The sequence below is a fragment of the Neopsephotus bourkii genome, unplaced genomic scaffold (genome assembly GCF_033783945.1).
Source record: "Neopsephotus bourkii isolate Nb327-2 ecotype Australia unplaced genomic scaffold, CSIRO-AGI_Nbou_v1 NB_107, whole genome shotgun sequence".
In the NCBI taxonomy this organism is placed as follows: domain Eukaryota; kingdom Metazoa; phylum Chordata; class Aves; order Psittaciformes; family Psittacidae; genus Neopsephotus; species Neopsephotus bourkii.
Window position 1 is genome coordinate 17,008,069 of NW_026900624.1, and position 16,983 is coordinate 17,025,051.

The 16,983-nt window shown below is 48.7% G+C and overlaps 2 long non-coding RNA genes across 2 annotated transcripts in view; one reads left to right on the forward strand and one right to left on the reverse strand.

Annotated features, from left to right (window-relative positions):
* LOC133218371 (uncharacterized) overlaps positions 1-9,298 on the reverse strand; it is a 145,125-nt gene extending 135,827 nt beyond the window's left edge. Inside the window, exon 1 of the long non-coding RNA XR_009727122.1 lies at positions 9,268-9,298. This is a non-coding gene — a long non-coding RNA (uncharacterized LOC133218371). The remainder of the gene's footprint in view (positions 1-9,267) is intronic.
* The window catches only part of LOC133218352 (uncharacterized), a 48,332-nt gene that overhangs the window by 19,896 nt on the left and 11,453 nt on the right, over positions 1-16,983 (forward strand). The window lies entirely within an intron of this gene.

A 16,983-nucleotide genomic window follows, 5' to 3' on the forward strand; every position in this document is an offset into this window, starting at 1 on the left:
TTGTACCCCTGCACAGAGATGACAGGCTCAAGATGCACACACGGGACAGACCCATAAGCGTGAGAAGAGGGAGAGAAGTAAAAGCCTTCGTAGAAGAGCAGCTGGATGGGATTCATGCTACTTCCCTGCCTGGCTTAGCCCATGTGTGGTAGCACAGCACCTGTGTCCATGCTGCTTCATCCCAACCCAAGCAGGCACCTTCAGCAGGGTTGTTCCTGGTGTGTGGGGCTGGGTCACAGGCTGGGAGGTCACGTTGGGCTAACTCAGGAGATGATGTCTTCCTCCCCTGAGCTCCTCCCTCATCTCATTTTTGCTGTGCTTCTTCAGGTGTGAGCCCTGCCTTGTTTCTTGGAGGTAGAGACCTGCAGGTAGTGGAGGGAGGTGTCATGGAGGGAAAGGAGATTGTGAGGCACATAGGAATATGGATGGGATGGAGACACTGAGAAAGAGGAAAGACTTGAGAGCAAATGGGCAGAAGCAGAAAATGAAGGGAAGGGTGGTGAGGGAGGCAAGAAGAAAGCAGCATGTCTCTGTGGTGATGATGTGGTGTGGTAGTCTCTTACACAGACACTTCAAGCTGGAGCTCTACCTGACTATTTTCGTACCAGGCATGGAGTGTGGCAGGAAAGCCAGCTCTCCATGGGGTACCACTCACCTCCCATCCACCTTCTTAACACAGAGAATAACCAGCCTGAGACGCTTCTGCTCTGAGTTGTCCTCTGTGGCTGTCTTCTGTGGATGTTTCTCTGCTCTTGATAAGGAGGAGAAGCCCTCCCCATGTCCAGTGTCCTCCTGGCCCTAGCCCTGTGGAGTCATAGGTGAGTGTGCTGCTCTGAGAGTGTGCTGCCCAGCACTGCTGGGAATTGTCTTGCTCTGTACTGGAGGGATGTTGGTGATGTCTTAGAGCCAAAGAACTTGCCTTTAGACTGCTTATGGCCACATTACTTCACATAGGGAATGAACTCGATGTGCTACATGAGGCAGATTTTTCTCTACAGTTGCCCCATCAACATGTCCCCTAAGAACTGAATAGCAGCAGTTAGATGAGAGGTGTTTATGGAAGTTTCTACCACCTGTATGAAATATACTTGAGAACATATCTGTCCGGTCTGTATGCCAGGTCTGTCACAGGGTAGGTAGATTTCATGCAGGTGTTCTTAGTGTCTTTTTGATGTGAGTGTGGCAATTTCCAGAAGCTGGATTACCTGCATTGTCTTGCAGACAGGCTTGCAGGTGAGCATGTACCCACAGCGGTCATATGGTCACTGTGGTGTGTTCACTGTGACACAAACCTGTAGGTGCTTCAGGCACATGTTTAGCTTCCTCCACATCCCCATGTGGCAGGACCAATGGCCCATGTGGCTTGAAGTCAGTGGCATATCAGGGCCATCAGACTGTGCCCTCGTCTGAACCCCCATGCCTTTTAAAGCCAGCCAGCATGGTTATAGCTATCAGGAACCAGCCCAGCACAAAGAGAAAAACACTCATATAATGGGGCTACTTATTTGAGTTCCCCAGCATTTCCCATTGCATTTCATGTCTTGTGGCTGATTCAGTTGAAAGGCAATCAATGGAGCTAACAGCTCAGCATTGTTCTGCTCACCTTCTGATTTACTTCTTTTCATCCTCACTGGGTTTCATCTCCTCCCAGGTTCATGCGTCCCCCAGCACTGAGGTCACTTTCTTTTTATTGCACTTTAGGCTGTATATAATCAAGCTAGCTCCGTTCCTGCCTTGAACCTTCTGGGGTCAAGACAGAAATCACTCTTCAGCAAGAGACCCAAACAAATGAGCAGAAGTAGCCTGGTTGGTCAGAACAGGGTGGAAGTTACCCAAGAAAACTTGCACTGATCAATTCCAGTCACCTCCTGTGTTTAAAGTGACTCAGTAACTCCATTTTTAGGATGTTGCTGGGGAGCTGAATTCTCTTATGATTTCTCTTATATCGGCTGTCCCTACCAACGGTGTTTGTGAGATTCTTTGCCCATATCTGCTTAGATGAGCAACTGATGGAAACCATGCTGGTAGAATAATGGGTGTTGGGACAAAGCCAATCATAAAAAAACTCAAAACCAACTGAGTAAAACACAAAGCCTCTCCCCACCCTCCCTTTCTCCAAACAATAAGATATCAAGTCCAGATGGTTAAATCTGAGATTTTGGAAGGAGCTTAAAGTGATTGAGCTGCTAACAAAAATATGCAATCTCTTGTGAAAAAAAAAAGAAAAGCTACTGATTCAGGGAATTGGAGAACACCAAATGTTGTACCTATATTTAAGAAAGGGCTCCAGTGATGATCCGGGGAATTAAAGATCAGAAAGCTCTGCATCTGTATCTGGTGAACTGGTGGGAATGATAATTAAAAAGCAATGTTTGAAGACATCTGGAGGATTGTGGTCTGATAGGGCCTAACCAGCACGGGTTCGGCAGAAGAAAACTGCATCTTGCTAATCTCCTACATCTCTTTGAACGTGTCAATAAAGTGGAGGATAAAGAAGAACCGATTGATATAATGTATTTAGACTTCCAAACGGCTTTTGAAAGAGCTTTGCACAAGAGCTGCTAAAGAAGCCAAGTAGTCAGTGAGAGACAAAATATTGACATAGATCAAAAACTGAGTAGGAGACTGAAAGAATGAGGGGATTAAACGGTCAAGTTTCACCATGGCAAAAGGTTAACATGGCCTCCAAGCTCTCTTCTAAATCCCATGTGGTTTAATGTGTTGTTTAATGAATTGGAAAGGTGGGAGGAGATATATCTATATGGTATAAAAATCTGCAGGTGAGACAAAGTTATTGAGTTGGCAGTGGCCAGAAGGAGCTGCGAGAAATGCTGGGGAAGCAGAGATAAGTTAAATGAACGCGCTGTGCTCTGGCAAACGAAACTCAGTGATGGTACATTTGAACTAATGTGTGTTGCAGAACAGACTCATGACTTCAGATAACCCAAAGGTCCTGAATGAAGGGTATCAGCCAAATAGGAGTGTGGGCGAATGTCAGGGAGCTCTCTGGAGAGCTCTGACCTGTGTCACGCTGCCCTTGAGCAGGCAAAGTAGCTGTTTGGCTGCAGAGGGAGTGGGTAGAGAGTACTCTGACAGAGCTGTGAGGCTCTCAGTACACCTGCGGTGCTGCCTCATTTGGAATTGCATGCTAAACTGCAGTCAGCCTCTTTCCAAAGGCATGCTGGAGGCTTGAAGGGGCTCTTAAGTGGGACAATAAGCCTCTGAGCCCATCCACGTGAAGAGATGGAGGAGGTAATAGAAGTTGCCCATGTCAGACAGCAGAATGAGAGTAGATGTTGGAAGGAAATGAAATTGTGAGACTTGTGAGTACACCAGTCCTTCCTTTCCTCATGACACAGGGAATGCATAGTGAAATTAAAATGTATGGGATTCAGGTTCACAAGGCTGCGGAGTTCTAAGTCATGAGATTTTGTCAGAATTTAGGCACAATCAGGCTTGTGTATTTTTGTGAAGGGTGAGAATGCATAAATGAGCTTTAACTAAGGATGAGCCCAGTCTGGGAGCCTGAACCTTGAAGTTCAGTCTTCAAAGTCTGTATTAACTTTAAACTATAGCAGCAAATAAGAAAATGAAGATAGGAGCACATTGTCCCTCATCTGTCTGCTTTGAAGTTTTTCCAACTTTCTCCCCTCCTCCCCCCAAACTCTGGTGATGTCTTTCATGAGAGTCAGTGTGGACATCTCTGATCTGCAATGGTCGTTCCCCAGCGTGCACCATACCTTAATAACACCTGATGGGACAAGGGCACTGGAATTCTCTTCATGTCCCAACTTGTCCTAGCATCACTTGTGTTCAGGAGCATCCTCAAGCTCAGGGAAGAATGGGGTCAGATTCTCCCCTAACATAAACTGGCATAGTCATGGCAAACTCAATAGTAAGAAGCAGGGTTTTCAGCCTCTGGTTTTGAACTCAGTTCCAGTGAAAATGTAACAACACACAGAGAGAAATGCAAAGCCACCTAAACTCCTGAAATTGGCTGACAACAGAAACTTTAGCTAGAAAGTTCCTGGGAGATTGCTGATGCTCCCATCTCCTGCCTGAGCTATGGATGTAGGAATCGACACGAGGATAACAGGTTATTGCAGCCTTTCGATTTGCCAGGTCAGTCTGGAACCCAGCATTAGTCTTCCAGGGCTGAAGGAAGAAGAGAAATTCCTGAGCCTATAGAAACTCTAAAACCTTACCTGATTATTTCCTACTCTTCAGTGTAAGGAGCTGAGTCTATAAACATCCCTCTGTCCTACAGTCTTCCTGCCCAGGAGCACAGTCCCAGTTCTTGGGACCATTATACAGGGTGCTGAAGTCATTATTAGCAGCTTGGCTAACTGATCCTGTTCATGGAGTTTGATTTTAGGCTATTAGTGTGTAGCACACACAAGTCTCATACTCATGTCTCCTTCCTGGACAGCCCACAAGGTGTGAGTGGAGTGATTCCTTGCACAGGGAGGTGTTTTTAAGCCAGGAAAACAAACACTGAGGGTCATCTCTGCATGCCACTCTTTGCTGGATCTGGGAGAATTCTTGTATTCTCAGATCTGTGATTTGTTTTGGTGGGTAGCTCGAAGCTACACCCACGGGAGCTGATGTGGATAGAGTGGGAGCCGCTGTACTGGAGTCCCAGTATGGATTGACCTGGGGTCAGCATCACACCTTTCCATGGGGTTAAAAGCCAGAGGGAATTCTGGCAGTGTCACAAAGCTGACGTTGTCACAGCCCCTGCAAACCTCTGGGGTGGACGAGGCATCTCCAGCACGTCTCCTGGAATCCGGAATCCGGGAGCTGCGGGGGCTGAGAGACGCTGACGTCACCCCTGCTGTGTGCCAGCAACCCCAGGGCTTTGGAGACGGCTTGATCACCACTACTCTATTACAGCACCTAAAAAGACCTCTGGGATCGGAAGATGATTGCATCTCTCTGCTCTATTACAGCAACCAATGAACCTCCAGGGCCAAAGGATAAATGCACCATCTCTGGAGTATTATAGCATTTAGAAACCTCGCTCACTGACTCACAGCTATCTTCACCCCCCTTTCACCACCTTAACTTGTCTGCATCCAGCCACCTTCTCCAGGGAGGTTTAGCCAGATAATCCTTGTGCTTTTACAGTACCTATCTGTGTGCAGCACTGAGATGCGACCACACTACCTTTTCACTTCAGGAACATCAGTGTTGTGATGCATTTTCTAGCCCTTTGCTCTACAAGTGCAGCAAGGGACCACTGCAGGAGACCATTTCCACTTGTAATACAGTATCTGTGAACCTCTGGTGCTGCTCTGCTGTGACAGACAACCTGCTCTTGCATATCACAGGGTGGAATCTCTTCTCACACTGTTACAGATGCTTCAGAAGACAGCGCAGCACCTGGGAATGGCCATGGTATATCAGCAACTGGAGCTTACTGAGGGGAAGGAGGATACTTTGAATGTTCAGTCAGTGATCCTGGCATTTAGAAAGCACAAATTAATTTCTCAGACACCCTAGAGAGGTGGAGTTCTGTCATGTTACAGACCTGACTTGTAGATTCTGGGGAAAATCCTAAAAGCTTTCGGTAATAGAGGTTTTAGTGAGTTTAATGCCGATGGAATTAGAAGTCTCTAGGCACTCATTGTGAATGGATTTACATCAGGGAGATTAGGAAGGGGAAAACATTATTGGTGTCCAGGAGACCCAGGAGAGCAGCTGTCAGCTGGTTCACATGGAAGGTTCCCTAGTGGGCAGGCGCCCTGACAGCTAGGCAGCACACATGTGTGCACCCTGTCACACATGAACATTCACAGTGGGGGGTTTGCACTAGCCAGTTTTAGGGACACAACAAACATAAGTGAACATGGTAATGGTCTCTTCGTTTTGGCTGGCGTTCTCTTATGGGAAGACCCCTATGCCTCACCCAAGTGCTGCTGGCCTTTCCCAGCGTGTTTGCTCCTACCGAGGAGCATGGAGGAGGAAGACCTGTCCTCAGGTCCCTGCCTACAGAGACACGCTGAGGTGGAAGGACTGCAAAACAGTCTCTTTCATGGAGAGAAACTTTCCTTTCCTGTCTCCTTTCTTCCCACCAGAAACGCACCTGGTATGTAGCTGTGAAGTGTGACTGCAAAGTGCAGGTAACAGGGAGGAGGGGCAAGACCTTTGTAGGAGAATCTTGTGAGGTGTAGTAAATTCATAGTGGATTTTGTCCAACTCACAAAATCCACCCACATCAACTAGTCTGAGAGAGCAACCTGGGGAGGTGTCACTATATGCTAGCCAGGTTCTGTTCCTTTCACCACGGCCTCAGTCTTTGTCACTGCTGGAGAAACTGTCCTAGGGCCAGGTGGCCCTTGCTTGTGCTCTCAGATAAGAGAGGCATAGTCCTGTGGCGGGGGGTGGCCTTTTGTAGACTTTCCCACTGGGGCTGCTTTGCCAAGGCTGTGCTCTTCGCTGGGGGATCATAGAGGCAATAGAAGAAAAGACATGAAGAGACCTACAGGGTGAGAAGGATTTTGGCCTTAAGCACATGAGCTCGTTATGATCCTCTCAGGAAGGCTATGAGGGCCGATTTGTCTGCTGTCCCTCTGTTATCCCTCTCCAAAGTCCTCATCATTTGTTGGTGCATCTTGTTGAGAGCAGAGATCAGGGTTAATTTACCCTGGCTTTCTCTTAAGTGGGACGTCATCAAGCTGAGGACTTGATTCAAATCCTGCTTCAAAGATCTTTATCTCCCCTGGAAGCCTAGGAGAGCTGGCTGGGAGATCAGGCTTTGCTAAAGCAGGGAGCACCCTGCCCCAGGGAAGATGGGCAGGAGGGAAAGCAAGGTGCCTTGCCAGGGCAGGCAATAACCTGACTTTATCAACTAAGTGCTCACAGGCAAGCCAAGTGCAGAATTACCCTTTCTTTGTCTTCAGGTGAAGATGATGCCCTCTCCACAACATAGAGCAGTGAGCTGGGATTCATTCCTTCCCTCTTCTTCCTATACAGCATGGGTCGCTGTCTGTTGACTCTGAGGGGCTGGGTGGGAGGGAAAGGCTGCTGGAGTGGTTGACAGTGCCCTCAAAAGAAGGTGTCGAGTACCAGGGGTAGGGCAAGCAGGATGTCTCTGATGTTCCTCCCAGTGAGTGGGTAGATGCCACCCTCCATACAGGCGGAGGAGGAGATGGGAGCGAGGAAACGGCTAGGACAGAGGGTGAGCAGTCTCAGTGCCTCCCCAGGGGGCCCTCTTGTGCTGGCAGGAGGCGGTGGGAGTGCAGGGAGTCAAGGAGGGAAGGCAGGGAGGGAGGATGCTCTGCTGGCAGGCTGGCACCCGTGAAGCGGCAGGGAGAGAGCGGTTATTGTGGCAGACAGCCCTTGTCCTTGGGCTCCCATTTGTCATCTGGGACTTGCATCCTGGAGAGGAGAGGGGCTTTTTTAAGTAGGATTTAGAAACAAACACATTAATACGGTGTTTTGGGATGTGGCAGTGAGAAATCAGCAGTGATGCCTAGGCAGGAACTGGAGCTACACCTGGAGGTGCAGGCTTCATCTGTGGTGGGGAAGGCAGTAAATCTATTGCTGTGACCTCTTACTCTAGGGTGGTGTCCAGCCTGCCACTGCTGAGGGTATACTTGTCCTGCAAATGTACTGCACTTGAGCTGCTGGGTGTGCAGGGCCTGCTTTTGGATGGGTACACAGGGTTTGCAACTGACACTCTAAAAGCTTTTTTGTCCTTGCTGCATCTTGGAGGAAAGAGCTTCTGTCCCACTGTCTTTCTTGAGGCACCTCTGTTTCCGTTGGTTTATTCACAAGTGCAAAGAGAACCTTGGTGCAGGTGCCCCTCTCCTCGCCAGACAGCCGTGCTGGCTGTTGCAATAAGCTCATTCAGGCAGGATGCGTTCATCCCCTGTAAACAGTAGTTATTGCCTATTCCCAGGCAGAACCGTGCTTCTGGAGGACATCTAGCACAACTAACTCATCATGACAACCAGCAGCAACTTCAGGCTGCTTTCAGAGAGCTGTTTGTGGAATCACCTTTAGCACAAGATGTACACTTGCAGGAAGCCAAGCTGCTACACAGAGAGGCTTCTGCTTTCTGCAAGTGGTGTGTCCTGGCAAGTGCTGGTCCATGGCTAACATCACAGGGCAGCTACAGAGCTGTACCAGTAGCAATGGGTGGGACAAGTTGTACTGCTGTGAGCTTTCTTAGCAGGTGTGAGATGGAAGAAAGGTGTCCTTAGCCCAGTGAGACCACTGAAAGCACACAGGCTTTGCAGCTGTAAGGATACTATGAAATTGTCAGCTGCAAAAAACAGTGGTCTTCAGGCCTTGACTTAGATGAGGGCAGGTTCATGAACGTGTGATGGGGCACGCTCACCGCTTTCCTGGAGACAGGATAAGTTATTTGAGGGCAGCCTCTAGGATGTTCAGGACCTGTCAGTTGCTTTCTGGTGCTGAGTAAATCTGTAATTTTCCTGTTGGGACTGACTAGCAGGGATTCAAAGCCCTCTCATTTGCATGGTTAGCAGTGTTTATGCTCACTGATCTTTCACACTGCCCTGTGTGTGAAACTGTCCTCACCACAGAACACTGGGCTGAAGAGAGTATAGTGGAGAGTGGAGGCCAAGTGCGCCTTTGACTTACTGGAAGATTACAACACTGCCTGCAAGTCCACATGGGTGTCAGCATGGTTTATATTACCTGGCATGTTACATCCTCATAACGCACGGGAGGCTGAGAAGGGGCAGACTTTTAGCGAGGAGCTGCCTCTGGGCATTGCTGTTTCTTTACTTCATCCTTGGGGCTGGTTATCTGGGTAGTGTTGTAGGGTGACATGCATGAGGAAACATGACACTAAAACGGAGGACCCATGGGGCTGTATCATGATGTAGCCAACAAAGTGAGCTGCTTGCTGTTGCTTTGATGTGATCCTATGACAGTCTGATGCTTTATTCAAAGCACTGGTTACAAGTTCCTTACTCTTCTTTCTCGAGCACTTCGAGGCCAACCAATGTATTAATAAATTAGAGGGATTAAAATAAACAGTGCTTTGAAAATCATTAGGCATCCCAAATGCCTGGAAACAAACAGCAGTTGAAGTAAAAATACAAAATGCAAATAGACTGAGAACTGGGCCATAAAATGTTGTAGCCTAGCTCTGGGGCAGCTCTGGAAAGAAAAAATGTGCTTGTTCCCTTGTCTATTTGGGTTGAGACAAATGAAGTAGTACTGGGGTACAGCGAATGAGGAATGGTCCCTGTTCCTGCAGTGATGCAGAGCCTGCCCCACCAGTAGCTTTACTGGCTACGGAACAGGGATGTGGGGAGATGAGTCCACAAGCACCAGCCGCAGGCTGGAGCTAAAGCAAGATCTGAAGGCTGCAGACTGGAGACCATCTGGGTGAGCAGCTGTCCTAGGCAGCTCCTTCTGCTGCTCTTGGTCCTGACCCTCACCCTCCAGGCAATGCATACCCAATTCTCTCTTCCTCTCATCTCATTGCCTTTCTCACTCCAAGCCCAGGTCCTCCTTCCTTCTCTGAAGATCTGTGGACTGGCACAGCCAATTCACACAGCATCATTTAATTTTATCTCAGCAGTACCAAAGCTGGTCCCCCAGCACTGGTGACCACATTAGCAGAAATTCTGGCTGCTGCCAGGGCAATGAGAGACCATGTTACTCAATGACCTTTACCTCTTTCTGCATCCTGGATGGGGTGATGCATTTGTTGCTGCAAACTGCCTTTTTTTGCCAACCTGTGCCAGGCACACTGTAACAGCACTATCCCAATGAGGAAACACAGTCCCCAGGGACATCACAAGGATAAAAGCAGTGGATGAAAGAGCGGATGGTCTGATTGCTGCGGTGTTTTGGATAGTGTTTGTAAGGGGATTACTTGAAACGGGAAATGTTTGAGAAATGTATCAGAGCAACATAAACATCTTTAATGTGTTTAAGAAACGGTGGGGTCCTGCTGAAGAAGAAAAAGTAATGAGGGCAATCAGTCTCAGCTCTGTGACTGTAAGATGATTTTAGGCCAGAGGAGCACTAAGGAATCAGAACCGTCTGATGCTCCCAGCAGGGAACAGGGAGATCCAGTTTTCCAGGCAGCTGCTGGAGGTCTTGTGTTGGTGAAGGAGATACTCATCCCCTGTGGACTGAGCAGCCTATCTGTATGGAGAAGACTGTGTAGTCGTGAGGAGGAGAAGGGAGGACTCTGATGGGGAAGCTACTGGGGTTCAGCTGTGAGAAATCTGCCTGATTCAGGAATTGCCTGGACCATCTTGAGTTTCTTGTGCGTGACAGACTTCTCAAGCATCGCTGGCCAGGGAGAAAGCACTCAGACAATAAGGGAAAGCTGGCCTAGGAAAAAGCAGAGCCTGTCTGGTAATTGAATACTTCTCCCTGGCTGTCCAGCATGCTGCGAGTAGAAGGCATCATGAGGCCAAATGCCTGCCACTGCCAAGGGACATTTCTCTTCCACACAGCCACTGGGATTTCTAATCCAGGCTGGGTAGGACAATGCTGTCGTGTTAGTAATGGTATAACTCCCTTAGCAGGCTACTGGTGTGACAGAGGCACAAAGAGAACAGTGTAGGCTGAATATGCACTCATGGTTGCTAAGCCTGTAATCCCAGCTTTGATTTTCTCTCCCTCTCTTTTGGTTGGTTTTTTTTTCTTTAATATTCAGTTCAAACTTAATGGAGTGATTCAGTAGTTGCCTGTTCATCTATCCTTGGCACAGCATCCAGTTCGGATTGCACAGGGTAGAAGGATGGGAGGAGAAAAGGAAGAACTGGGAGAGGAAAGGGGAGGCTGTTTTTTCCCCCATGGTTAGAAGATACTGGTGATCAGCTCTGTTCTCCTATTTGATTTAGATCTGTTGTACCTTTCTTAGGAAGGGTTCAGCAGCTGTTAGCACCTGATGGGAAGTGGTTGGTGGTCTGTGCGATGGAACAAGGCAGGGTGCATGAGTGCCTTGTACTTGTCTGGTCTGTGCTGTGGTTGTTACACTTGTGTGAGACAAGAATCAGTGATGGAGCTCAGCCCTTCCAAGGCTGTGTCTTGAAATTGCACCTGAGACTGTATCTGCACCTCCTTGAGGCTGACCTCTTTTCCTTGCAGATCCTATTTAGACCCCAGATGTTCCTTAGCCCAGGCAGCTGCAAGACCTACTGTGGGGCCCATTCCAGCACCGTAATGTGTTTCTGCATCCAAGCTCTTTTGACTCTGTCTGTCTAGGAATCAGAGCACCTCTTCTCAGAAGCTGCTTAGGCTGGGCAGTGAGAGTCATGGTTGGGCAGTAGTAAGAAGGTGGTTAAGAGAATTGCTGGATAAGCACGTGAAGACATTTGCCCAAGAGCTGATGTCACAGCTGATGTCAATGGCTGAGTCACACCTCAGCCAGGCTGGCCCCAGGTGCTTCTCCCAGGGTAAGTCTTCCCGTTCTTTGTCTCCAGCAGTAGGCAGGCACAGCTCTGCTGAACTGCTCTGGGCTGCAGGTGACTGTGCTGTTGGCTGGGTGACACTGAATGCGGGAGACATGCAGCAGGTCAGCTGGAACAAGCAGTTAAGTGTGGGCTGGTGCGTAAGAGGGTGGTGAACAGGAGAGGGAAGAAAGGTCAGAAAAACTAAGGATCTGGACAATTATGGAGGAGCATGAGAGGACTACTGGAAGGTGAGTTCAGCTAGCCTGCTGCTTCACTTTGGTTAAACATTGTGTTACCCATGGCTTCCCATGTCAGGATTGGTCCTGGCTCCCAAACAGCGGTGTCCAAGTGACACGGGCGTAGTGCTGAGGCAGCATAGAGATGGCACCTCCCTCTGAAGCTGAGGGCAACTGTGGGGCACTCTAGCAGCTTGTAGAATGGTGAGTGATGGCAGGGAGCATGCTGTTGTGCAGGATCAGTGAAGAACTGCTTATCTCTCAAGCTGTTTCTCTTGCTCTTTGCGAGTCTCTTTGCGCTTCTTCTCATGTGCTCGTATCACCTCTCTTTTCTTTCCCTCGCTTGCTCTGTGTGCTTGGTGCATAGCCCAGTGAATATAATCCGTAGATAACCCTCCATTCTCTCTTTTCTTTTCCTTACCATCTTTCTCACTCATCCTTTCTTCCTGTCTCTCACTAACGCTCTGTTGCTCTCCCTGCCAATTTATTCTTCTCTTTCCTCCCACACTCTGTCCCCGTTTAATCAATCTCAGCACAGGCCTGTTTTCCACCAGAGCTGCTGCTTCATGTTTGCTCCCATGGAGGGAGGGCAGGCAGATGTTCTGTTAAAGTACCAGGTAGGAAGCAGGACAGCTGCGCTGAGGCTCTTTGGTAGCCATGGCGGAGTCACATCACCCATTCTGTGGCTTGGCTCCTTCCCTTTGACATGGGAATTCTACAGTTACGAGTGAATCTGCAATGCTTAGAGGTTGTAGGGCTGAAGTCTGTGAAGCTCCTGGAAGTGGGCTAAAGCTCTTTCCGTGCCCATGCAGCGCTTGTTTATCTTTAGTGCTCAGCCAAGCACATTGGAGGCACATTCTCAGCCCTGGCCATTGTCATCTTCACAAAGTTTGCCCCATCCAACCTTTCATGAGAAATAACCCAATGGGATGAAGTTGACAAGATTCAGCCACAGATCCAGATCATCCAGATCATAGAATCATAGAATAGTTAGGGTTGGAAAGGACCTTAAGGTTATCTGGTTCCAACCCCCTGCCATGGGAAGGGACACCTCACACTAGACCATGTCGCCGAAGTCCAACCTGGCCTTGAACACTGACAGGAATGGAGAATTTACCACTTCCTTGGGCAACCCATTCCAGTCTCTCATCACCCTCACAGGAAAGAACTTCTTCCTTATATCTAACCTGATCATCTGGATCTGTGGTGATCCAGAGCTTTATCCTTGCAGATCCCTGGAGACTAAGGGCAACTCCTGTGCCTATAGGTGCTACTTTTGCAAACCAACCGCACCAAGGCCCTGCCTGTCTCCTTCCAGCTCTTTTCTCTCTTTCTGCCATGCTGCTTGTCCATCTTTGCTTCTTTTCAGCATGGTGTCCCTCCGCTTTCAGAGGGAGCTTTCCCCTCCCCATGAGAGCACATGCTCTGTACAGGAGCCTGCCTTGCCTGCTAACTGTTGAGGGCTCGCCTGGAGCTGCCAGATGCTTGCACCTTCTTAGCTCTCATGGGTAGGAGTTGCTATGGGAGACAGGGAGGAAGAAAAAGTGCCTTCCCCAGCAGCGCCAGGAGCCAGAAGTCTTCCATTGAGTGGAGAACACCCCCCTCTTGTGCTCCTTCCTCCCCATAGCCCCCCTTCGGAGAGCGCTCTGCAGAAAGCCGCCTTTGAAGCCCCTTAATTAGTGTCCCGCGTGTCCTGAACGGAGCCCTTCATTACCACCAGCAAGAGGCACAAATTGGCATGTGTTTCGGGTTTGGGCTCAGCGCCAGTCCCCTCCCTCCAAACCTCTCCATCTTCCCCCCTCCTCAGCACACATGCGTGCACACACACACTCTCTCTGTCACCACAAAACACACGCACACAAGGGACCCTGCCAAAAAAGGAGACAACCCCTTTCCAACATCCCAGGTTTGAAGGGAAAAAACAACAAAAAGCAAAGGTTGCTCTGCTCCCTGCCTCCCCCTGGCTTGCTCTTGGCTCTGATGACCCTTCAGCATATGCAATTGCAGGTTGGGGGTCATTATCAGCCCCAGAGTTATCTTTCACAGCCTGTGGATGTGCTCAGAGGGTGCTAATTAGTGAGAGAAGGGCTGATTAGGTTAGGATTTAAGTGTTTATTTTCTCTTCTTTGTGTGTGTGTGTAAAAATAGTGGAGCCAGATGGGAGTCCCAGGAATGATGGGAAAAAAGGCAGCCAAGAGTCAAAGGAGCGGAGCCTGTGCCCCGTCTCATCTCTCCTGCATGCACAGGGCCCTTGGTGCCCAGGTACTATACAAGCTCATAGCATTCCTGTAGCACACATGCTGCCACCGCATGTGCCCTGCGGCTGTCTTGTCCTTGTTGGCATTGAGCTGGACTTCTCCTCTCTGCACAATGTTCTGTAGAAGCTTTTAATGCCTGCAGAGCCTCTCATCTCCATCACCTCTTCTTTTCCAGCTCAACCTTAAACCCCTTTGTTTCCCCCCCATTTTTTCTTTCAGTGTGTCCTTTAGGCCACCACTAGCAGCAGCCAGCAGGCTATGGATTCACCAGCCTTTCAGATCCACCCCTTGTCGTGGCAGGATCTCAGCCCCACATGCACTGTCCCCATAGAGACATCCCCACCTCACAACCTTGCCTTACTGAGGAAATTCAGCCCTCCTTTGCCATGGGCTTTGCCTCTCCACTGCAAAAGCTGCAGCACAGGACTCCCAGTGCTTATTAGGAGTTTTAATTCCAGGAACACCAAGGCCTCTGTGCCTAAGCAAACCCTGCTCCTGCCCTGACATCAGGCTATTTCTCCCCTGCACCCTTGCTAGCCTCAGCCTGTTACGGGTTGTGCGATAAAGAACAGAACATGGTGTGACTGAATAGCAACTTTGCCTTCTGTAAGGCTATTCTGTGCTTCCAGCTCTACAGGGAGCAGCTTTGAGGCTGTGAAAGGTAGTTGAAGAATCATCTTCTTCCTTTCACTTGATCTAGAGGAGATCTCGGGGGCCAGTACTTTGGATAGATTGGACATTGAGCCCTTTCTCCAAAGGCTACAGTTTAAGTTAAGTATACTTTGTTCCCAGCAGGCTCCACTTTACAGCTTGTTTTCTGGGGTGGGAATCATGCTGGCAGAAGATAGGTGGTGTCACAGCTGGAGGTGGGCATCTGCAACAGGCCAATGTATGTGACCTGAGGGCTCACTCTGATGTTGGGAATGGAGGCCATCTCTCCCAGCTGGGGATATGGCTGTTGGGATGAGGATGAGTCTGTTTTGTTGATCACCTTGGGAGGTAAGAGCTAGTCACTATGATGTGCTGGAGGAATGTTTTCAGGGGGGAGTATTTGCTCAGCAGCCAATGGGCAGTTTGTGATCCTTCAGCATCATGGCAACTGGGGTGTGTGGACCTGATAGCAAAGGAGATTCTTGTGCTGACACAAGCTGGTGGGGCCCAGACTCTTTGTTGCACTTGAGAGCCCTACTAGAAAGTACCTGGTGTATGGGGTCTTCATACCTATACAACAAGAAGTCCAGTTGCTTGGACAGTGGGAGAATAGCTAGGGAAATGCCAGCTCCAGAGGCATATGTGTGATAGGAAGAGACGACCTGTATGTGCTAGTGTTCCTTAGGCTGTTTGCTGTGAATATCACTGCATGCATGACTGTTTTGCTGGTGCATGAGAGGAGGGCGTATTTGTCTGGGTACAATTTGGGCCCTATTCCCTTTTCATCGCGACAGTGCTTTTTTACCATGTGGCTCCTGCAAACAGCTGAACAAACAAACAAACACACATGGGAACCCAAACTCCCTATTACCACCACATTGCAGATGCAGCCTGGTTTGGCCTGTATTTCTCCCGTTGCCACAGCAACAGTAAGCCAGGGAGTAAATCAGAATATCCTCTCTGGTGCTCAACACCCCCATATGGCAAAATAATAGTGACAGTGTGGAAAGCCTGGTCTGTCTCCTGTACCCTCCTTCCCAACTTCAGTTCAGCAGAGACCCTACAGAGACCTGTCATAAGCCTGTCAGATCCCCAAGGAGATCACAAAGCTCCTCCATAAGGCATGAAGGAATGCCATCTTTTCTGTGACCAGCAATCATCCTTATTCCCTGCCCTGGTTGTGATGTCTCCCATGGCAGGTGTTTAAGTCTGAATCAATGTTCAGTGTTCATGGTCTCAGCTCAGCTGGCTTTTAACAAGACAAGTTCCGTCAGCTCCACTAAAGACCAAACAGCATCCAAACCAGACTTAGCAACCTACTTCTTGCTTCAGCAAACTCTGTTTACAGCTGGGAGATACAGAGCCTTTAGAGAGGAGCAAAGCAATCAAAGCACATTTAGGACCAAGACTCCTGTCCAGCTGAGCTCAGAAATATGCTCGCTGGGACAGCTGCCAAAAAGGCTCTACCAGCTATGCTTTGTGTTGGCCTTGGGCACTTCCAAAGTCAGTGACGTGCTTAGGAGAGAGATCTGCCTGCCCAGGAAGGAGAGTCCTTAGGAGGACAGGAGGGATGGCTCTCCCTGGAACATCTGTGGGACAGTCCCCTGGGAACAGGGGAGAAGCAGGACTTGCATTTTCTACAGCAGCTCTTTCTATGTGTATCCTAGTTTGGATATTTCTAGGTGCTACTAAAGCCCTAGAGGATGACCTGCATCCCCTTTCCTGCCAGCAGGCGATTATAGCATATCCATCACTTGTGCCTCCCCCAGCTCTGGCCACCACTGCCTTCATTAGGAATCTCACTGTGTTCTTTGGCTTTGGATTTCCCCTGAGAATCCGATTTTAAGGCTCCCCAGTGATTTCGAATGTGTAAATACAGTGTGCTTCAGCATGGCGATGTGATTGCCTGAATGGATTTGAGTTGTTAACTCTTCAGCAGCTGAAAATCCTCCCCACATCACTCTGTTGTGAAAGACACCTTATTTCACAGGAAGATGGTTGGCTCCAGGCATGCTTACAGATCATTGTGGATGGGGGGGACCCCCAGGTCTCCTTATGTTTGTGTGGACAGAAGAAGAAGAGGCAAGAGCAACACAGAGCAAAGACAAAAAGGGCCATTTGATGATTAAATGCTAAAGCACAGCAGCAGTGTAAAAATATACATATATCACAAGCCTTAATTAACACAAGTGAAGTGAAAAGGAGGAAAAAAAGCCACTTTTTAAAGGTTTCACAGAGACTATAAACTGGCAGCAGAGAAAAAAAAATGTAATGCATGCAAATTAATGGCATAAATTTAGGGTTACTTAACTTCACAAATGTTAACAAGCTCATAAAAAAAAAAGTTATTCTTTCCCAGTTTCCTGTCACTGTTTGTTTAATTCTCTCTCTCTCTCTCTATTTTCTCTCCGTTGAGAAGATTATGTTTTCAGTATATTCCTCCTA